The sequence below is a fragment of the Heteronotia binoei genome, chromosome 21 (assembly GCF_032191835.1).
Source record: "Heteronotia binoei isolate CCM8104 ecotype False Entrance Well chromosome 21, APGP_CSIRO_Hbin_v1, whole genome shotgun sequence".
NCBI classification, from domain to species: Eukaryota; Metazoa; Chordata; class Lepidosauria; order Squamata; family Gekkonidae; genus Heteronotia; species Heteronotia binoei.
The window spans coordinates 131,530,174-131,547,685 of NC_083243.1; the positions used below are offsets into that span (position 1 = coordinate 131,530,174).

General features: G+C 43.9%; 1 protein-coding gene across 4 annotated transcripts in view; it reads right to left on the reverse strand.

The window, feature by feature from the left end:
- Nucleotides 1–17,512, reverse strand: part of MPPED2 (metallophosphoesterase domain containing 2) — a 285,317-nt gene that overhangs the window by 30,193 nt on the left and 237,612 nt on the right. The window lies entirely within an intron of this gene.

Below are 17,512 nucleotides of genomic sequence, written 5' to 3' on the forward strand. Positions count from 1 at the left end.
CACTTCCACTTTTACCATAACATTTCCAGTTACTCCTAGAGTGATGTGACATCACCTGCAGTTTTTCCCTGAAGTGACATCACATTGCACATGACATTGGCACCTCCATATCCTCTTATCTCCTGCTGGGTGCCAGTTATCAGTTGGCAATCCCAGCACAGAACCTCCACGCTGACCGAATTTGGGGCTGTAGTTCTCCTGAGCACCACTCTGGAAACTCTAACAGCTGGCCTGATCTCTCCATTCCATCCTATGTGCCTACATAGAATAGAATGGAGTGATCGGGCGGCTTCTGTGGCGCAACCTCAGAGAAGGGGTTTAAAGTTTAAAACCCCTTCTCTAACATCACACCACAGTGGCAGCCTGATCTCTCCATTCTATCCTATGGGCCCACAGGACAGAATGGAGAGATCTCTCCCTGACCTTTCTTCCCTTCCCCAGCCAGCCCTGCTGGAGAAGTTAATAAAAATTGGGGAGACCTTTCCCTGCGGGCTCTGCTGGGCTGCCCAGTTTCAAAGGGGCAGCCCAGCAGAGCCTGTAGAAAAGCCAGTGTGCAACTCTCCCCACAGGATTGGCTGCTTTGATAGCTCTCCTGTGCTGCTTGGTTGAAACCTGCCAACTCAGCAGATCTGGCAAAGCAACTGGTCCTGTGTCAGAATCTCTTGTGGGGTCTCTATTAGGGGTCTGCATTCGGTTCGGCCGAATCAAAGAAGCCGCCAAATCACCCCTGATTCGGAAGTATACGGCACTGTATACCTCCAAATCCAATTGGGACCCACTATATGGGAGCCGTATACTTCTGAATAGATATTCGAAAGTATATGGAAGTCCATAGAAAAAGCGGGAAAGGAGCTTCTGCAGCCTCAGGGGAACTGCTTGCCTCCTTTCCCGCCTCTCCCATAGTTTCCCTGGAATCAGGGAGGGAGGGGGAGAGGAGCCCCAGCAGCCAATCCAAAACATGCATTTGCAAAATGCATTGCAAATGCATGCTTTGCAGGGCTGTTGTGTAGCTGATGGCTGGGCTAATCCCCCAGCCATCAGCAACATTGTTGTTCTTTTGATCTTTTGTTCACTTGGGTATCCAAGTAAACAGTGTTCTCTGGCCAATCACATAGCAGTGGTATTTTTTGAAACTGCTCTGTGTAGGACCAGAAAACCTTTTTAAGGAATCTGCCTGGCTGGACTCCATTCCATTGCTGCTGTGTTGGTGTGAGAGAGAGATTGTGCTGCGCTGGACCTTGGCCTCAGCTGCTGCTGCTCTCTCTCAGCCTTGCCTCACCTGCCTGGAGAAGAGAAGATGTCTAAGGTAAAACAGTCTTGGGGTTCTTGTTTTTATTTTAGTTAGTAAAAGGACTTTTTAAGACTCAGAGTCCCTTTACTTATCCAGATTTGAGTGGGTGAGTACTGGGTAGCTTATTTGGGGTTAGGGAGTTCTGCAGGGGGTGGGGGCCTGGGGTGGGGGGGGTTTGCCAGTTTGCCCATATCTTACTTTAGTGAGAGGACTTTTAAAAGTGTAGTATCCTTTTACTTTTCCTGATTTGGGTGGTTTGGATTTCTTGGGGTTAGGGTGAAGGCTTTTTTTGGAGGAAGGGGATGGTAAAGTTCCTGTATTGTTAAAAGTCAAGTTTTTCACTGTTTTAAAAGGATTCTGTGTTTGATTTGCTGCTGCTGTGTTGTGCTGCTGTTGTTCCTTTTCTCTTCTGGTTCTGGTTCTTGGGGGGAGCTGTTTGGCCTAATTTTCATTGTTAAAAAGGTCACTTTTTTAACAGTTGAGTTTGTTGGCCTTTTCTCAGTGATCTGTTTCGATCTATTCTCTGTTGCTGCTGGACCCTTTTCCTGGTTCTGTTTTTTTTTTTGGGGGGGGGGTATTGTTGACTGATTTGGCCTGAGCTTTTTGTTGAAAAAGTCACTTTCTTAACAGTTGAGTTTGTTGGCCTTTTCTCAGTGATCTGTTTGGATCTATTCTATGTTGCTGCTGGCCCCTTTTCCTGGTTCTGGTTTTTTTTTGGGGGGGGGGGGTGTTGACTGATTTGGCCTGACGTTTTTGTTGAAAAGGTCACTTTTTTAACAGTTGAGTTTGTTGGCCTTTTCTCAGTGATCTGTTTGGATCTATTCTCTGCTGCTGATAGTCCCTTTTCCTGGTTCTGGTTTTGGGAGGGCGGGGTTAAATGTTTCTTTCTGTCACATTTTGCTTTTTTTAAATTACCTCTGGTTGGTGTGGGGGTTGGTGTGTGGGCTGTGTGGGGTGGATCACTTTCATGTTTTTATAGAATTATTTTTGGAGTCTGAGGCTGTTTTCGGTTTGGATAGGGCCACTAAATAGGCTGCCCCACTAATAAGGGTGTTTTTAGGGATTGTGTTTTTTAAAATTAAAAAAATAATAATCCAGTTTAGGGCTTTATCTTCTTTTGTGGTGCACCCTGTGTAACACAAAAGAGCCTGGACCAGCCAACCATCCATCATTCAAGGTAAGTCTAAATGCTTCTTGCTTTGTGTCAGATAGGCCAGATAGGGGTGATTTTAAAAGATTTTAGGTTTCTCATAAAAGGCAGCGTGACTACTAGGCCACATCAGGCTACCTTTTAAAGAGACTAAGGTTGCAGTGCATCTTGCTTTCAGCCACTGAAAACTGGTGCATCCTTAGATTTCCATAGGGTAAACCACAGCTTCTCTCAAGTTATAGGGGACACCTTAATTCTAGTTTGCAAGGAAATCAGGTTTGTCCCAGGATCTAGTTAGGAGAAGTTTAACTAGGAGGACATAACAAGGATTGCCTTCATCTCAAGGTAGACTTTTAAAAACTGTAGCCAGGTAGAGGCAGCATCACCTAGTGTCCTAAACTTCACCAGATTACTACTACCCCAACCCAAAGAAGGACAGGTTAGGGACAAAAAAAAAAGTTTTGGTGGGAGGGTTTTTAAAAAGAAGTCAGGGCACCTGTTGGTTCAGGGTACAGTGCAGTGAGCTAGGTTTGTAAAAAAACCCACTTTCAGTTCAGGTTGTGTGAGACTGGCCAAGGGTGACATGAGTGACAGGCAGCAGAAGAGGGGCCCTGGGGGCAAGACCAAGGAGAAGACTAGAGGGGTGGAGGGGAGGGGAGGACCCAGGTTTCCCCCCCCCACCTGTGCGTAGGGCCACTCCACAGCCGCCTTCCAGAACTCCGACCTCTGGCTGGAGTGTGAGGGAGAAGGCCCGGACCAGTCAACCATCCAGCACAAAAGAGCCTGGACCAGTCAACCATCCATCACTCAAGGTAAGTCTAAATGCTTCTTGCTTTGTGTCAGATACAGAATGATGTGGAACTAGGTGTGGTCCACCGCTTCTCTTGCTTGAGAGTTGTGTTGTTTGGGGCAGGGCTAGAGAGCTGGCATCTGTAGATTGCACGTTCTGTGGCAGGGAAGCTGGCATCTGGGCAAGGGACCCAGAACCAGCATGCTTGTTGTGCTTGGCCAGCTCTCCCCGCGTTGTTTGGGGCAGGGCTGGAGAGCTAGCATCTGTAGATTGTGTGTTCTGAGGCAGGGAAGCTGGCACCTGGGTGAGAGACCCAGAACCAGCATGCATAATGGTGGGATAGGGACCCCCTGGCCCAATCTTTTTGGGACTTGGGGGGTTTGTAGGGGAAAGTCCCCTGAAGGTCCCCTGCAAATTTGGGGGCTCTCCCCCAACCCCCCTTCCCTCCTGGTGGCTTCCAATATACCCTATTTTGCCATTGATTTCAATGGCCATAGGGTATAATGGAGCCGTATATTCGGAAATAGCCACACATCTACCATATATGCGGCTATTCCGATTACCTGTATTCGGAAATATATGGTATTCTGAATTTTTTGGCCCCATATATTTCCGAATCCGATTAATTCCGATTTTTTTTTTTTTTGCACACCCCTAGTCTCTATGCAATGGGGAGAGAGCTCCCCACTGCATGGAGATCCAGGCACCAGTGTCTCTTGCTTGGCAGTTTAAAACACCTGGCAAGAGAAGCCTTTCAAGATGGGTAGACAGAAGGCTGTGGGCACCTGACTTCCCCTCGGCTTGCACGTCTTCCACAGGCCTGCTATGGCCAGCGCTGTCGGGAGTGGTGGTGGTGTGTGTGTGATTGAGTTGGAGGGGTATGGAGGGTGAAGGGAAGGTTGCAGCAGCCATCTCATTTGCATATTATGCTAATGAGTACTAGCACTTCTTTTCCCACAAAATGACTCCTGGCTGCCACAGACCATAGAGATCAGATGAATTATGTATTATAAGTGAATTGATAAAACTGGGCTTTGGGAACAAAATTCTCAAATTTTGCATATTCATTCAAAAGGTATTGTTGAATATATATCTGTAAGAACTTTGAGAAGTGTATGGTTATGTTTAATTTGATAGACAAGAAAGAGTTATTGGAAAACATTAGAAACGGGCATCATATAAATCTGATACCATTTACGATATATCTGAACTTTTTAATAGATATTGTCCCTTTCTGTGTGAGTTTAGTAGAAAGCCCAGTAGCTCATATTTTTGGGGATGTACCATTTTGTCTCCCTTAAACCAAAGGAAATTATAATACATATATATGTATTATATAAAATGTATTTTAGCATTTTTGGAGTAGGCATTGGATTTTGGTTAAATATGAAAAAAAATGTAGGGATCAAAGAGAAGCAATTCTGTCAGCAACACCAGAACAGAACTAATTAAAAGAAGGGTGAGGCAATAATATATCAGATTAAAAAGAGACTATCATGGAGTTTGGAAATAACAGTTCTGGGGGCGATGCACGCAGCAGCCGCTGTGTTAAGGGGAGATTCATATTGCAATTGAAAAAAGATCAGTGTAAATGTGGGTCACTCATTTCTTTCAGCTTCAATATTGTTAAATAAAGAGGTCAGCTCACATAAGGGTTGACTTATACAACATCTAATTTTAAGCCCTCCTCTCTTTGTTCTGTTTCCTGAAAGTTGACCCCTTTAACCTTTCAAGGAGATTCTGATCACCACACATTCATTCAGTAAAAACTAATCTGAGATAGTGGTTAAGATTAAACTTGACTGGAAGCATTCTGTAGTTATTAAGAGACACTGTGTTAGTGTTCTTAGTAAACTCTATGCCCCCTAATTTTAAATGACAGATAAAAATGCAACTTTCCTTTACACTTAATCCCCCCCTTGAAAGTACCAAACAGATCTACAACAAGTTGTAAGTGTACAACAAGCCGTACCAGTCTAGGGTTGCCAATCCCCAGGTGGGTTTAAATGCATAAAAAACTGTGTAAATTATTTAGTCACTTCCAATTCTTTATTAATCATATATTTTATTCAATTTACTCATCAGAACAATATCTTCTATAACATCACGTATACTTATTTCCTTATCAATCAAAAACATCCATACACATATCTCTCAACTAAACTGTTCTAAATTTTTAAAGGAACAATCCCAATAATGGCCATTTTGGTGTGTCTGGTATCTCATTCCCGACACAATCTTCCTTCTTGATAGGACACCACTGTCTTATGTATAACTAATGCAGGTGAACCATACAGGATCACACTCTGAACTCTGTGTAGTGGTGTATCTTGAAATACAGGGACGGCAACATGAATCATGTTATAACTTCTGGATCATGTCACTGAGCAGGAGAGGGAACAGGGTGAAACCAGACAAGGGAGGGCTGCCTGCATGTCTATGTTTTACAGGTTCAAACTGTAGCTTGGATAAAGCATTATATGCGAAACACGATTAGAGATGTTGATGAATAATGCTTCTGCTCTCCGAATGTCCGATGCAAATAGAACTTGAGAGCTCTCCGCACATCTAGAGCAGGAGTGGCCAATGGTAGCTCTCCAGATGTTTTTTGCCTACAACAGCCCCAGCCAGCCAGCTGAGGCTGATGGGAGTTGTAGGCAAAAAACAACTGGAGAGCTGCCGTTGGCCACCCCTGATCTACAGTATGCGAGGCCCACTCTTTGGGATGCTTAGGGACAGGACAGAAGAAGGGCGAGAAGACTTCCTGAGCCCTATAACCTTGAAGTCATCTTTGACTGGAAGGTAGGGTCTGTACGCAAGACCACTTTGTCTCTGTGAAATATACAAAGGCCTTTTTAGAAGAGAAGGCACCTATTTCCGATACACTTTTTGCGGAGGTCATGGCAACCAAAAAAATTGTTTTCATACGGAGCCACTTCAGAGGTACTGAATGTAACAGCTCAAATGGTGACTTGCAATGGATCAACCCTTTTTCACTATACCATCTATGAAAGGCTGTCCACGAACCGTTATAAATCCTGTTGGTGGAAGCTTTCCTAGAAGCCGTAAGCGTCTCTGTCACATCCTCAGAGTACCCAGACTTTAAAAATGAACTCCGCTCAACCTCTTTATGGTCAGTCGTAGCCATTCTGGATGCAGATGCCAGATCGGGCCCTGGATCAGCATGTCTGGAAGCATCGGGAGATGGAAGGGATCCAATAGTGCTAGTTGTGGAATCAAGGAAAACCAGGGATGACGAGGCCACCACGGCGCTACCAGCAAAACCTCTGCCCTCTGTTGTATAATCTTTCTGAGGACCTTGGGCAGAATAGGGATCGGAGGAAATGCATACATCAGACCTGGTGGCCATCTGAACGTCAGGGCATCTGTTCCCTCCGCCTGGTGGTGAAAATACCCGGTGTAGAACTGTGGTAATTGATTATTGAGATGTGAGGCAAACAGATCCATGTCGAGAGGACCAAAGTGTTGCTTCATGTGTAGAAATAGTGACTGGTGTAGAGACCATTCGCCCGACTGTATGTTCTGGCGACTGAGTCAGTCCGCTTTGACACTGGAAATCTCTTTGACATGTTCCACCCTCTCTTCCTCCCACGCTTGTGCGGGTCGCCCATAAAAGGCAGGTTCCCGGCAGCTGGGACAAGCCTGGTGGTCATGTCGGCTCCGGGAGAGTTCTCTCCCACGGCCCCTGACCGAGCGCTGGGGCTTGGATCATCCATAAAGTCATCCCAAGTCATCGCTGCCCCTCTTCTCACCGCAGCTATTTCCAGAGGCCAGTAAGCCGCCGCGACAAATATCCCCCTCGGGAGGGGGGGGAAAAGGGAGAAGAAATGAAGGTAAGGAAAATTTTAGATGTTAGAAGAAAAAGAAAAGGGAATGGAATGGAAGAGGAAAAAGTAGAATAAAAACTAATAAGGATAGCAGCCTATCCTAAACACTGCTCTCCCTGTCGAGGCAGGAAACGAACTGGGAAAGGGAGTTTCCACACCGCACAGTAAGAGGAAGTTTTGAGTCATGCCTTTCTGACTGGATGGTGGGAAACACCCAAGATGTCCTCCACCTCTAAGGGTGAACGAATACATTCATACACACACAAATACACAATACAGGCATTCAAGAAGCTAGGAAGAGTAGAGGTTATCAATAGAGGAATTGGGGGGTCTTGAAGAAGGCAATATTCACCTGGTCCAGATGTGCTGAGGTCCAGTTACAAACTTGAGGATGGAAATATGCACTACCATGTGCCATGTCTGAGGGCCTTCTTACTTAGAGTAATGGGGGGGAATACAATCTGGTTACATGTTGCTCAGGCAGAGAGCGAGAGTGAGAGAGAGATGAAGCTTTCTCTGCTGTTATAGTCTTTTGGAAGGGAAGAGGTCCTCCCAAAAAGGGGCAGGCTTGTTGGTGGGCAGTATTTAGTCTATTCTGGGTACCTGATTGGGTGCTCACCTCAGGCCAATGAGCAGAACTGACTCTGGTCACCTTGATGGATCTACAAGAAACAATAGTGGGGATGATTTAGTGACATCCACCCGATAGGTTACAATAGGTTAGGATATGTGTTAATAGCTTGGGTGGTTTAGCAAAGATACCCCCCGGGGAGAGGCAAGCATAGAGAACAAAGAATTTGTATAGGTATCAGATATTACCATAGCATTAGACAAAGAGAAGCTGAGTTGCAGCAAAGAGCCAGGGAGGTGGCTGATTAATCAGTAGCTGAGGATTAGGGTGTGAACAATAATTACCAGCAGTCCCCATTGTTATTATACATTCTGTTTGGGCGGGGGAGAGGGCCATTTGCAGCGGGAACCTTTAGGTAGGACTAGAACAAGCTCTCTGCTTTACTCCATTTTGTATGAAGTATTTCTTGACTTGTTTCTGGTCAGACTCCACTTTGTTTAACGTGAGGTCCACTTAGCTCAAGTGGGGTACTCCTACAGGCAGGCAGCGCCTCCTGGCAACAAGGGGCTGGGACCCTGTGGACCCCACAGTAGCTATGGGCCAGGAATCAGCCAATGGAAAACAAGGTGAGTTGTTAGGAACACAGCTGCCCCCCCCCCCCCACACACACAACATCTCTTTTTCACTCAATGAGGTCTGATCCAGGGCTGCAGACACCATTTTAGAAATGAACTTGGACCATTTACAAATGTTGTGAGTGCCTGATCCTGTGGGTCCCCTTTGGCTGTTTTGGCACTTGACAAGATGCATGGGGCGGGGGGGGGGGGAGAGAAGAGCTCCTGTTTCTACCATACTACAGGCCCAATCAGAATTGGGACCTTGCAACATTTTTAAATGGCTTCAGTTCAACTGTAAACCAGCAGCAGTGTCTGCAGGTCAGACCTGGGGATACTGTAACATCTAGTTTGGTCCTGAGGCACCTTAATCTAACAAAAAGAGCATTGCTTTATTAGAAGACATATTTCTCTGTCAATGGAAAGCAGCTACAGGATTCAATCCACTGTTTGACATGTTTTAATATTTAAACTGTATATCTACATGTTGTGATAAGCCCTGAGCCTGCTAGCGGGGTAGGGCAGGATATAAATAAAGTAAATAAATAAATTTGTGAAATTTAAAAAAATCAGTTTAATTCAACAATGAATAAAAGGCTGCATTCCAAGATACTTTTCGTATTTGTTTATGCTTTCAAAATACTGGCATGACATTTCTTTCTCCAGTCATGATCAGTTTATGAAAGCTCAACAGCTTCAACTTCTGCAGTTTCATTTTTATCCTTATGTATTTCAGAATACGGAAACGAAGTTTGGCATTCATTTTGCAAGTTAGCTTTTTTCTTTATCCAAATGTTGATGCTCTGGCATCTACGCCGAATGGTAGAGAGTTGATGCGCCCAACGCAATGATGTCACTACCAGGCGATGTCATTGCAACAATGACAATGCAAAGTACATGCACAAGAAGATCCTGGGATAGACCCAGGGCCCCCCTGCTGGAAGGCCAGAAAGACCTGGCAAACCTATCACCACCCCCCATCAAATCCCCAGTTTTCTCCACTAGAAAAGTTGGGGAAAATGAATTTTAAAGAACCCTGGGTTCCACTGCTTATTTTCTGCACAGACTTTCACATTTTTAAGGATGGGTGGGCAATGAGGCTATCACAATCTCAAGCAAAAAAGAAATAAAGGGTGTTTCTGCTGTCACTAACTCTCTCTTCAGAACAACTCCAAAGCGTTAAAATGTTCAAAAATCCTATTATTCTTCAAATTTACAAAATAGGATTTCCCATTTATATGTATATGTCAATGAAGCAAGCTGATACTTTGATAATGTTAGAAACGCTTTCTTACACTGATTTGTCAATCTTCCTCTGTCTGACTCCCTTTTCAAATTCTTGTGAATCAAGTGTCATTTCTAATCATGACTAGCCACCTGAATTGAGTCAACATAATATATGTATTGTTGGCTGTAACTATGTATTTGTATATTGGCTGTATTGGCTAGATTTGTATATTGACTCTATTGGCTATATTGGCTGTAACTATATAGAATGCCTGGGTCAAAGGGAATCATTTCCTTTGTGCCAAATGTCAGATATTTTTATTTTTCCTTTTATCAGGCTAAATTTGGATCAACTTCCCTATGTTTTTAAAAATCTAATTAATAAGTCCTTATTTAGCAAATAATTCCCCATGCATTATGTTATTTCTAGATTACTTTTCAACAAAAATGTTCCAAAGGAGATCTATGAAAACAAACTTGTAAAATGTAAATATAACTTTTTGTCCCATGCAGTTGACAATAGTAATTACTAACACAAGATTTGATTGAATACAACGGAGTGGTATTGAAAAATGTCCTTCTATGAGTGAAAGACTCCTCCTGCTCAGGAGGACACCTCAGCAAAATGGTTACCTTTGCATCCAAATCCATACTCTGGAACTAACACATGCAATTATGCTTCCGGCTTCTTAGGAAAGCATGTTCTTTACTGCAAACTCACCCAAAAAACCTATAATACTTCTCCTTTTACAATCCTACTATTTTTCTGCAGTCCTTCCAAGTTATCTTGTATGAATAACCAACAGCTTAATCTATGCAGACTTCACATGAAGTTTCATTTTACAGTAAATGCATGTACATCCTGCCTGTACATGCATACATCTGTTTCTAAGAAAGAGCCAATGTGTGTTCAGTTTATGAATGAAACTGGAGATCAACACCTGGATAAATGTGGGGGGTTTGTATCACATGTCCAACTGTTATATGCATTGAATTTAATATGAGAATTACTCACCACACATACAAAGAATAAGTGTACACTAGGAAAATCGAGGTTCAGGGTTTTCATGAATCATGATCCTCCAAAACTGGACATATTGGTTCATGGTTCATCCGGTTTGGGAGTTTGGCCCATCCTCAGTGAACTCTGAAGGCATTTAAATGCTTCCAGAGTCCACCTCGGTGTCAGGCTGGCCCATATGAACTCCAAGAGTGAGCTCTGAAGGCTTTTATAGGCCTTATATGGGCAGGCTCCACCCAGAGCTCACTCTGAAAGTTCAGTTGTGTTGGGACAGCTGACTAGGCTGAGCTCCAAGAGTGAGCTCTGGAGGCCTTTAAAGGCCTTTTTGGGATATTCATTTAAATTTAGAGATGAGGTGTTTGCATAAAGGAAACAAGACTATTGCTTATAAAAGAAATAAAGTTTACTAGTATAAAACATCAGGAAAGGTACTTGGGTTTAAAAGAAAATAAAACATTGCATTCCACATTGCTATCTATGTCCTCACAGCTACATGATTATTTTACAATCCTTTGTCTTTTGTTCTTCTTCTTCCCAGACGGCATAGGGACAGGAAGGAAGGCAATTCACCTTGCATATAAGATCAAAGCAATTTGACACACAAGGTGCTAGCTGACCAATACAGTGTTTACATCTCAGGCAATTTCCTTCTAGATTTTCCCGGGCTTACAAGAGACAGTTTCTAATTGGATATAAGTTACAATACATCATATCCTGTTTTCTAGTAAGCAACATCTGTTAACCCTATAATGTCTGAAATGTGAACAACTTGCATTCCAACAGATCCTTAAGAGCTCACTCTCTGAGCTCAGTAAGGCTGACCTGACCTGGAGGTGGGCTCCAAAGGCATTCAAATACCTTTGGAGCTCACTCAGGTTGGACCATAGGGCCCAGTGTTGGACTCCAAGGGCATTTAAATGCTTTCTGGAGCTCACTTCCGGTTGGGTTCACAGGTATTTAAAGGCCTTCAGAGCCTGCATTAACCCTCCTGAACCTCACAAACCTCCATGGAGGTTCGGGGAAGGTTTGTGAGAGACACATTCTCCCAAACCCTTGTTCAAGAACCACAAACTGCCTTGGCTCATGCTTGAACTGAGTTAGTGGTTTGGTTTGTGCTCATTCCTGGTGTACACTATTACATGGATGGTATGTGTGTTTACTGTCAACTTGTGAGAAGTGTTACAGTTTGCATAATAAATTTCATATACTTAAAGAGATGATTCACTGATTCTTATATTTAATGACTTTTGACCTCTTGCAATGTAAGTAAAAACATTCCAAAAGATTCATCGCTATTATTTATTTACAAAACATAACCAAAACATTATTCACACTACTAGTCAAAGGGCAATCACTATGACTTATATATGTAAATAGAGTCTGGAGCACCCAATTTTATGAAGCAAAAGGTAATTTTTTTTAATAAACTACAAGAAAGGGAAGGAAGGAACTCTGCTTTTGTGACACATTTTTCCTTTACTCAGCACATAATATATCCCAGCTATATGTTCAAGGTAGCTCTTAAAATAGTCACATGTGTTAATATGTAAGTCCTTCTATAGCAACTTTGAGTCTACTGTAAATTTTACAGACATAATTCCTTGAACCACAGATCTCTATCAGAAAGGTCAAATAACATTTAGCTGAAGGAACAATATAATAAGGAATTTACATTACTGTTTATGGGAGCCTGCATGACTACAGAGTTAACGTACATTTTTTTCAAGTTAAAAAAACTACTGAAAACGAAAGGCCATTTTATTTTACAATACAAAAGGGAATTACTTTTGTATTTGAGGTCATAACACTACAATGCTTTCTTTGGCAGAAATAGCGGAGATACTGGATATTTATTTTTCTTTAATATTGTTTTGTTTTTCGTGAAGTGTCGCAGTCCTGTAAAGTTGTAGAGTACAGATTTTATACTCCAGGTTTCCAGCCCCAGACAGTCTGATCTGATAAAACTCTGAAACTTAACAGTAGCCCATTATATGGACAAACTATTCATTTTATATTCACCTCCCTGTCATGTCAGTGCAGAGGTCATCTAAAGAGAGGGGCTAATTAATCATGCTGTCAGTGTCAATGAGGAGGAGCATGTTAATAGGACTTTTATTTCACCCAGGAAAGCAGCCGCCTGACAGGAATCAGAAAATATAGCCTCAGTGTTGCTGTTTATTAGCAGGGCTGAGATCGGTAGTAATAGGAGCCAAGCAGCTTGTGCTTGATAAAGTGCTGGGTGTCAGGAGCCAGCAGCAACCAGAAATTAGACTGACAAGAAGCAAGATTCTTTTAATATTGAAAGCTGATAAATAACACAAGGTCCTAACAATCAAAACATGAGTACACATTCTAAACAGACAGAGAGTACAAGAACATTGCCCCCCCCACCCCATTTCAGTTTGTATCTGAATTTCTTCCTTTAAAAATATTTATTCTATTTGTTGTAAGGATGAAAGACCTGGCACTAAACTATTCTAAGTTCTGATTCCTGGGAGGTATGTAGGTCATCTGTGGATCTCATATGCTGAGAACAGGCTGGAGAACATTTGTATCAAGCTTTTCCTACATAAGCATAGCAGAAGGTGGAGGCATGAAATAGACAGTTGTGACACAGCTACAGACCTGGTTAGGTAGGCAGAATACCCTCTACAATATAGGTTTGAGTTCCATTCTTTTCACAAAGAAACTTCAAGACCATGGTGCTACTGGTGGCCGGAAGGACTGATCCAGGAATTGAGGTGTCATTTGTTCTAGAAGGGGCTGCACTCCCACTTTAGGAGCTGGTTTATAGCCTGGGGGAGCTGCTATACTTGGGCCTCCTGTTGGATAAGCAGGTGGCAGTAGTGGTCAAGAATTCCTTGAAAGTTTTGACTGGTGGGAAAACTGCAGTGTTTCCTGGGTAAAGTGCAGTGGTAACATCTAGATTAGATCACTGCAATACACTTTATGTAGGACTAGGTGTCCAGGAAAATTGTCCTGAAGCTACAAGCTGCTGTGAGAACGCTGGCTGGAGTTAGCAGAGCTGGATTAACCATTAGGCAAGTTAGGCATTTGCCTATGGGCCCCAGGTCTTTAGGGGCCCTGGGTCAGTTCCCCCCTCCCCACAAGTTTTCATAGCTGGGTTGTTCCTCATGCCTCTTCCTCCAGCCGAACAGAGCTCCTTGCCGCCCCTGCAACAGCGCCCAGTGGCCTCCTTCCCTGCGTGCGTTGCTTGCTTTGTGTGTGTGTGTAAGGGCAGGGGGAGGTGGAGGGTAAGCAAGGAGAAGAGAGCAGCCAAGGGGGCGCAGAGCCCAGCCCAGCCCACTGCTGCCGCCTTTCTAGAAGGCAGCTCACTGTGACCTGCCCCAGCCAACCTGCCCTGAATCCTGAAGTACGTATAGGCATTTATAAGCGCCTCCAAGGGGAGGAATCACCTCAAAGGTTGATCCAGGTTGGGTAGCCATGTTGTTGATCTGAAGCCTCTAAGATTGTTTGCCACACCTTTAAAATATGTGCTTGTGAGGACTGGGCGCTTGTTTGGAAAAGCGTGGAGAGACGGAAAGATGTTGGAGGAGCACTAGGACCAAGCGCCTGGCATGGCGCGGGTGAAGGGACGCATGAGCTCACCAGCTGCAGGTTCCTTTCATGCGTTGTGGGGAGGAAAAGCCGGCTGCTTTCTCCATCCTGGATCCCTCCCTCCGCTTCCTTCGGCAGCTGATGGCTCCCTCGCAGTGTGAAAGGGAAACTTAGGGGGGTCCTTGGAATGCACCTGTCTCTTGGGTTCAGCGCTCTTTTTTGAGCCTCATTGGAGTGCAAGGATGGCCGAGTTGGACTTTTCTGCTCCTGTGGCTCATTGACCAGTCTAGCCTGCTCGAGAATATTTCATTAGCAACCGATGGGGTAACAGGGGAAAAAAGATGCCAAAATTAGGCAGGAAAGGCTGACATTGCAAAATAAAAAGTGGGAGGCCCAGGACTTCAAATGCTCAGTCTGGAGTTCAGCAGGAAGCAATCCTATTCCCATCCCCCAATTCATTTGGAAGTAAGCCCTAGTAGGTTTGCCAGTCTAGTTTAGGGAATTCCTGGATACTGGGGGCTGTGCCTTGGGCAGGGGGGAGCTGACTGGATCCCTAGATCCACCCTTGAAAGTGGCCATTTACTCTGGGTAAATTCTGGAGATCAGTTGTCTTTTCCAGAGAACTCCAGGACCCTGACAGTGGCTCTAATTCAGCTCTATGACTTTCCCCCCAATCATTACTTACTGTAATATATATACCCTGCTGCCTTTCTCCCCAGTGGGGATTCAAACTGGCTCACAACGTTGTTCTCCCCTCCTTCATTTTTACCTTCACAACTTGTTAAGTTAGGTTAAGCTGACAGTGACTCTGGGTCTTAAGCAGGTCTACTCAGAATTCTGCTCTGGTCTATTCAATGGGACTTACTCCTAACAAGGCTGGCACCATTAATGCACATATTCTCCATGACAGCTGAAAGCACTGCCTTTGTGCATTCTTCCTTCCTTTATTTTTATTTACTGCAAACGTGGAGTAGTGGTTAAGAGTGTCAGGCTAGGTTCTGGGAGGCCCGGGTTCAAATCTCCGCTCTGCCATGGAAGCTTGCTGGGTGACCTTGGTTTGGCCCAGTTACACACACATTCTCAGCCTAAACTAATTCACAAGATTGTTGTAAGGATAAAATGAAGAAGAGAAGAATGATATAAACTGCTTCGGGTCTCTACTGGGGAGAAAGATGGGATATAACTTAAGTAAATAGATGATACAAAAATGTGTGAGCTTTTGAGGTTCACTGATGAAGATTTCTGGAGAAAGCTTGAGCAATATTGGGAGTCATTTGGGTTGAACCTAATAAAAAGTATAATGTTGCTATTGTTTCTGCATCCTAGATGAGGATTGTCACCTAGTTCAAAGATTCCCTCCTTCCATAGTGGATTGATTTCCTTCCTTCCTTCCTTCCGTCTTGCAGCCCTCAAACATCTGACATTCATGTCAGTTTGGTGTAGTGGTTCAGTGTGCAGACTCTTATCTGGAAGAACTGGGTTTGATTCCCCACTCCTCCACTTACAGCTGCTGGAATGGCCTTGGGTTAGCCATAGCTATCGTGAAAGGGCAGTTACAGTGAGAGCCCTCTCAGCCCCACCCACTTCACAGGGTGTCTGTTGTGAAGGGAGAAGATATAGGAGATTGTAAGCTGCTCTGAGTCTCTGATTCGGAGAGATGGGTGGGGTATAAATCTGCAGTCTTCTTGTGGCTCCCAAACATCTGACATTTATTCTATGTGGCTCTTATGTTAAGCAAGTTTGGCCACCCCTGTTTTATAGTCATTAGTAGACCATGTTAAAAGGCTAGGAGTCATAGTTAGCATTGTGATGGTGAATATTTGAAAGACATCAGTCTCTGTGAATCCATATGCCATCAGTGTGCTTCTAAGATCAATATTGGTTAGTGTTGCCTTCCCTGAGAGTGACAGAGCTGGCAACCAGATACTCATGAACTTTTTCTGTACTGGCTCCACTTCTGTGCAATAGGCTCCCTGTGAAGCTAATAAAGATCACAATGCTGTTGGTCTTCCGGACAAAATTGTTTTGTTTCTGTGGACATTTTAAAGGAAGTTTTTGTGTGTGTGTTTTGACACCTGACAGGTTTTATGTAAGATGTCTTTAGAAATATGTTACTGATTGCCTTAGGAGGAAAGGTAGGATATAAATGTTTAAAAATACAAATAGAAAGTACTCTGTAGTCCATAGAATACTCTCACCTGAATATGAGACACCTTTTACAAGAAATGGGGCACATGTGACCCATACCAATGTGAGAACCAATGTTCAGTGCAGTTTTAGAATACCTCCTTCCTATAGAATGTGTATGCATGCTTACCTTTAAATAGGATGCATATTTGTTGGTTATTTCAACTTGCAGTTGCAATCAGGGTAGTTAAAGAGTCTCAAAATGGTTGATGCTGCTCACTCATCCACACTTATTTTCCAGTGCATGCTAGATATTGTGAATTCTGTTTTGTGTTAGTCACTATGTGCTAACTATTCATCTTCAACATGAAATGTAAGGATATTCTCATATATGTGACATACAGTAAATTTTAAAATAACTTTTCCAGTCCTCACCAGTCACAGAGTCACAGAATTGGCAGGGACCTCCAAAGTCATCTAGTCCAATCCCCTGCACAATGCAGGAAACTCACAAATACCTCCCCCTAAATTCACAGGATCTTCATTGCTGTCAGATGGCCATCTAGCCTCCGTTTAAAAACCTCCAAGGAAGGAGAGCCCACCACCTCCTGAGGAAGCCTGTTCCACTGAGGAATCACTCTGTCAGGAAGTTCTTCTTAACGTTGAGTCAGAAACACTTTTGATTTAATTTCAACCCATTGGTTTTGGTCCTACCTTCTGGGGCCACAGAAAAAAATTCCACATCATCCTCTATATGACAGCCCTTCAAGTACTTGAAGATGGTGATCATATCACCTCTCAGCCACCTCCTTTCCAGGCTAAACATGCCCAGCTCCTTCAACCATTCTTCATAGGACTTGGTCTCCAGACCCCTCACCATCTCACTTGCCCTTCTCTGGACCCATTCCAGCTTGCCTATCTTAAAATGTGGTGCCCAAAACTGAACACAATACTCCAGGTGAGGTCTTACCAGAGCAGAGTAAAGCAATACCATCACTTCATGCGATCTGGTCACTATACTTCTGTTAACACAGCCCAATATTGTATTTGCCTTTTTAGCCACCGGTGCCTGCAGGCTGCAGCGGGGGCCACAGGCAGCAGGCTGGGTGCTCCAACTCTTGAGATAATATGCGAGAGGGCCCCCAAGATGTCAACTGCCTAGGGGCCTCCACAGGGTTTAATCCAGAACTGGAAGTTAGGGTTGCCAGCCTCCAGCTGTGACCTGGGGAGCCCTCGGAATTAATGCTCATCTCCAGACTACAGAGATCAGTTCTTGTGGAGAAAATGGATGCTCTGGAGGATGGACTCTATGGCA